Genomic DNA, 6,420 nt, shown 5'->3' with positions numbered 1-6,420 from the left:
GATCATTCTTCTCACTAAGCAGATTTTATGTCAGAGTGTTTTACTTGTTTTAAGGGTTTTGGTCCTAAATGATCTCAGTAAGATATTACAGCTTGTTGCTGAGATTTGATGACCTATATTGAGTAAAACATGCTTGAAACTAGAATATCAAGTGTTGCAAAGCTGTGTCATCAACACTCACAAGTATAAAACTACTTTTTTTTTAAAGTAATCATTTCTAGAGAGGCCGATAAATGCTTTAAAATGTAATATCGGAAATTATCGGTACCGGTTTCAACATCCCGATTTTCCCGGGAGACTCTCGAATATCAGTGCCCCTCCCGAAAATCTCCCGGGGCAACCGTTCTCCCAGATTTCTCCCGATTTCCACCCGGACAACAATATTGGGGGCGTGCCTTAAAGGCATTGCCTTTAGCGTCCCCTACAACCTGTCGTCACGGGCACTTTTCCTCCATACAAACAGCGTGCCGGCCCAATCACATTATACAGGTAAAAGCCAGTAAATTAGAATATTTTGAAAAACTTGATTTATTTCAGTAATTGCATTCAAAAGGTGTAACTTGTACATTATATTTATTCATTGCACACAGACTGATGCATTCAAATGTTTATTTCATTTAATTTTGATGATTTGAAGTGGCAACAAATGAAAATCCAAAATTCCGTGTGTCACAAAATTAGAATATTGTGTAAGGGTTAAATTTTGAAGACACCTGGTGCCACAAACTAATCAGCTGATTAACTCAAAACACCTGCAAAGGGCTTTAAATGGTCTCTCAGTCCAGTTCTGAAGCCTACACAAACATGGGGAAGACTTCAGATTTGACAGCTGTCCAAAAGGCAACCATCGACACATTGCACAAGGAGGGAAAGACACAAAAGGTTATTGCTGAAGAGGCTGGCTGTTCTCAGAGCTCTGTGTCCAAACACATTAATAGAGAGGCAAAGGGAAGGAAAAACTGTGGTCAGAAAAAGTGTACAAGCGATAGGGATCACCGCGCCCTGGTCAAGATTGTGAAAAAAAACCCATTCAAAAATGTGGGGGAGATTCAGAAGGAGTGGACAGCTGCTGGAGTCAGTGCTTCAAGATCCACCACCAAGAGACGCTTGAAAGACATGGGTTTCAACTGCCGCATACCTCGTGTCAAGCCACTGTTGACCAAGAAACAGCACGCAAAGCATCTCACCTGGGCTAAGGAAAAAAAGAGCTGGACTGCTGCTGAGTGGTCCAAAGTCATGTTTTCTGACGAAAGCAAATTTTGCATTTCCTTTGGAAATCGAGGTCCCAGAGTCTGGAGGAAGACAGGAGAGGCACAGGATCCACGTTGCCTGAAGTCTAGTGTAAAGTTTCCACCATCAGTGATGGTTTGGGGTGCCATGTCATCTGCTGGTGTCGGTCCACTCTGTTTCCTGAGATCCAGGGTCAACGCAGCCGTCTACCAGCAAGTTTTAGAGCACTTCATGCTTCCTGCTGCTGACCTGCTCTATGGAGATGGAGATTTCAAGTTCCAACAGGACTTGGCGCCTGCACACAGCGCAAAATCTACCCGTGCCTGGTTTACGGACCATGGTATTTCTGTTCTAAATTGGCCCGCCAACTCCCCTGACCTTAGCCCCATAGAAAATCTGTGGGGTATTGTGAAAAGGAAGATGCAGAATGCCAGACCCAAAAACGCAGAAGAGTTGAAGGCCACTATCAGAGCAACCTGGGCTCTCATAACACCTGAGCAGTGCCAGAAACTCATCGACTCCATGCCACGCCGCATTAACGCAGTAATTGAGGCAAAAGGAGCTCCAACCAAGTATTGAGTATTGTACATGCTCATATTTTTCATTTTCATACTTTTCAGTTGGCCAACATTTCTAAAAATCCCTTTTTTGTATTAGCCTTAAGTAATATTCTAATTTTGTGACACACGGAATTTTGGATTTTCATTTGTTGCCACTTCAAATCATCAAAATTAAATGAAATAAACATTTGAATGCATCAGTCTGTGTGCAATGAATAAATATAATGTACAAGTTACACCTTTTGAATGCAATTACTGAAATAAATCAAGTTTTTCAAAATATTCTAATTTACTGGCTTTTACCTGTATATATGCGGCTTTTACACACACACAAGTGAATGCAAGGCATACTTGATCAACAATCATTGGTATGTTTTCATCTACAAAACCATTCTGGGTATCACTCCATCTTATCTGTCTTGTCTTTTAACAAAGAAACAAGGAAGTCACAATCTTCGTTCAATGAATGTTCTGCAATTTGTCGTCCCCAAAGTAAGAACTGAACTGGGCAAGAAAGCATTTAGGTTTTCAGCACCGAAGGCTTGGAATAACCTACAATCGAACATTAAACTTCAAACCCTAGTTACGTTGAATGAGTTTAAAGCTTCTGTGAAAGGATTGCAGTCTACCTTGTCTGTATGCACATGTGTCATGTGAGCAAGTTTTAATGTTGTAAATGTGATGTTTTATGTATTTGTTTACTGTTTTAAATGTAACCTTGCTGCTGCCCTCTTGGCCAGGTTTCCCTTGGAAAAGAGATCTTTGATCTCAATGGGATTTTACCTGGTTAAATAAAGGCTAATAAATAATAAATAACAGCCATACAGGTCACACTGAGGGTGGCCGTATAAACAACTTTAACACTGTTACAAATATGCGCCACACTGTGAACCCACAGCAAACAAGAATGACAAACACATTTCGGGAAAACATACGCACCGTAACACAACATAAACACAACAGAACAAATACCCAGAATCCCTTGCAGCAATAACTCTTCCGGGATGCTACAATATACACCCCCCCCACCTCAACCTCCTAATGCTCTCTCAGGGAGAGCATGTCCCAAATTCCAAGCTGCTGTTTTGAGGCATGTTAAAAAAAATAATGCACTTTGTGACTTAAATAATAAATATGGCAGAGCCCTGTTGGCACCTTTTTCCATAACTTGAGTTGTGGTTGTTCTCTTATTTTGGAAAATCTTGTTACATTGTTTAATGCATGCAGCGGGGCATTACAACAAAATTCAAAATTAGGCATAATAATGTGTTAATTCCACAACTGTATAAATCGGTATCGGTTGATATCGGAATCGGTAATTAAGAGTTGGACAATATCGGGGAAAAAAAAGCCATTATCGGACATCTCTACTCACAAGTATAAAACTACTTTTTTTAAAGTAGTCATTTCTTATTTCAAGCATGAAAACAAAAATCACGACTTTGACACAATTGTGTCTCATATTAAAACAGATGACAACCAAATGGAGTTTGCTGTTTTTTGTCAATGAAACAATAGAAAATACGTACTAGTAGTACAGTTGTTATTAGTGAGAATATACTTATTTTAAGGTATTTTTGGGTTCATTGAGGTTAGCTAATTAGGGACCGCAATGTCCCTTTGGGACAGAGGACCCTATTGTATTTGTAAGGTTTTATTATTATTATTCCGCCGCCTCTTTGAGCTGTAATTTGACCCCCTTAACATGCTTCAAAACTCACCATATTTGACGCACACATCAGGACTAGCGAAAATTGCCGTCTAATAAAAAAACCAAACCCCAAAACTCAAAATTGCGCTCTAGCGCCCCCTAGGAAGAAAACACAGACAAAACTGCCTATAACTTCCAGTAGAAATGTCGTAGCAACATGAAACAAAAACCTCTATGTAGGTCTCACTTAGACCTACATTTCCTACACTGACAACCTTCAGCAAAAATCAACAGGAAGTTGGCAATTCTCCCTTCAAAACAAAAGTTTTGTAAAAACAGTCACTTTTGCCTCTTTGAGCTACAATTTGACCCCCTTAACATGCTTCAAAACTCACCAAACTGAACACACACATCAGGACTAGCAAAAATTGCGATCTAATAAAAAACCCAACCCCAAAACTCAAAATTGCACTCTAGCGCCCCTTAGGAATCAAACACAGACAAAACTGCTCCTAGGAAGAAAACACAGACAAAACTGCCTGTAACTTCCAGTAGGAATGTCGTAGAGACATGAAACAAAAACCTTTATGTAGGTCTCACTTAGACCTACATTTCATAAACTGACAACCCCCAGCAAGAATCTACAGGAAGTTTGCAATTCCCCCTTCAAAACAAAAGTTTTGTAAAAACCGGTCACCTTTTTTCAAAAATTATCTCCTCTGAGGAAGTTTGTCGTGTCGGCTTCAAACCGGCACAGAAGAGAGATTGAACCCTTCTGATTAAAACTTGACGAAAGAGTTTTAATTACTGCTCCGGTTTGGATTTTATGTGCCGTCAAAGTCAAAATTGCGCTCTAGCGCCACCTAGGAAAAAACACAGACAAAACTGCTTGTAACTTCCTGTAGGAATGTCGTAGAGACATGAAACAAAAACCTCTAAGTAGGTCTGACTTCGACATAGATTTCACACACAAAAATCAACAGGAAGTTGGCAATTCAATTTCAATTTCAATTCAATTTCAAAACAAATGTTTAGTAAAAACAGTCACTTTTGACTCTTTGAGCTGTAATTTGACCCCCTTTACATACTTCAAAACTCATCAAACTGGACACACACATCAAGACTGGCGAAAATTGCGATCTAATAAAAAAGCAAACCCCAAAACTCAAAATTGCGCTGTAGCGCCCCCTAGGAATCAAACAGACAAAACTGCTCCTAGGAAGAAAACACAGACAAAACTGCCTGTAACTTCCAGTAGGAATGTCGTAGAGACATGAAACAAAAACCTTTATGTAGGTCTCACTTAGACCTACATTTCATAAACTGACAACCCCAAGCAAAAATCTACAGGAAGTTTGCAATTCCCCCTTCAAAACAAAAGTTTTGTAAAAACCGGTCACCTTTTTTCAAAAATTATCTCCTCTGAGGAAGTTTGTCGTGTCGGCTTCAAACCGGCACAGAAGAGAGATTGAACCCTTCTGATTATAACTTGACGAAAGAGTTTTAATTACTGCTCCGGTTTGGATTTTATGTGCCGTCAAACTCAAAATTGCGCTCTAGCGCCCCCTAGGAAGAAAACACAGACAAAACTGCTTGTAACTTCCTGTAGGAATGTCGTAGCAACATGAAACAAAAACCTCTATGTAGGTCTCACTTAGACCTACATTTCCTACACTGACACCCTTCAGCAAAAATCAACAGGAAGTTGGCAATTCTCCCTTCAAAACAAAAGTTTTGTAAAAACAGTCACTTTTGCCTCTTTGAGCTACAATTTGACCCCCTTAACATGCTTCAAAACTCACCAAACTGAACACACACATCAGGACTAGCAAAAATTGCGATCTAATAAAAAACCCAACCCCAAAACTCAAAATTGCACTCTAGCGCCCCTTAGGAATCAAACACAGACAAAACTGCTCCTAGGAAGAAAACACAGACAAAACTGCCTGTAACTTCCAGTAGGAATGTCGTAGAGACATGAAACAAAAACCTTTATGTAGGTCTCACTTAGACCTACATTTCATAAACTGACAACCCCCAGCAAAAATCTACAGGAAGTTTGCAATTCCCCCTTCAAAACAAAAGTTTTGTAAAAACCGGTCACCTTTTTTCAAAAATGATCTCCTCTGAGGAAGTTTGTCGTGTCGGCTTCAAACCGGCACAGAAGAGAGATTGAACCCTTCTGATTAAAACTTGACGAAAGAGTTTTAATTACTGCTCCGGTTTGGATTTTATGTGCCGTCAAAGTCAAAATTGCGCTCTAGCGCCACCTAGGAAAAAACACAGACAAAACTGCTTGTAACTTCCTGTAGGAATGTCGTAGAGACATGAAACAAAAACCTCTATGTAGGTCTGACTTCGACATAGATTTCACACACAAAAATCAACAGGAAGTTGGCAATTCAATTTCAATTTCAATTCAATTTCAAAACAAATGTTTAGTAAAAACAGTCACTTTTGACTCTTTGAGCTGTAATTTGACCCCCTTTACATACTTCAAAACTCATCAAACTGGACACACACATCAAGACTGGCGAAAATTGCGATCTAATAAAAAAGCAAACCCCAAAACTCAAAATTGCGCTGTAGCGCCCCCTAGGAATCAAACAGACAAAACTGCTCCTAGGAAGAAAACACAGACAAAACTGCCTGTAACTTCCAGTAGGAATGTCGTAGAGACATGAAACAAAAACCTTTATGTAGGTCTCACTTAGACCTACATTTCATAAACTGACAACCCCCAGCAAGAATCTACAGGAAGTTTGCAATTCCCCCTTCAAAACAAAAGTTTTGTAAAAACCGGTCACCTTTTTTCAAAAATTATCTCCTCTGAGGAAGTTTGTCGTGTCGGCTTCAAACCGGCACAGAAGAGAGATTGAACCCTTCTGATTATAACTTGACGAAAGAGTTTTAATTACTACTCCGGTTTGGATTTTATGTGCCGTCAAACTCAAAATTGCGCTCTAGCGCCCCCTAGGA

General features: G+C 39.7%; 1 protein-coding gene across 7 annotated transcripts in view; it reads right to left on the bottom strand.

Moving 5' to 3' along the window:
* arhgef18b (rho/rac guanine nucleotide exchange factor (GEF) 18b) overlaps positions 1 to 6,420 on the bottom strand; it is a 224,702-nt gene that overhangs the window by 56,526 nt on the left and 161,756 nt on the right. The window lies entirely within an intron of this gene.

The sequence above is a fragment of the Nerophis lumbriciformis genome, linkage group LG14 (assembly GCF_033978685.3).
Source record: "Nerophis lumbriciformis linkage group LG14, RoL_Nlum_v2.1, whole genome shotgun sequence".
NCBI classification, from domain to species: Eukaryota; Metazoa; Chordata; class Actinopteri; order Syngnathiformes; family Syngnathidae; genus Nerophis; species Nerophis lumbriciformis.
Note: the sequence above shows the minus strand (reverse complement) of the source record. Positions and strands in the feature narration are given on the sequence as shown.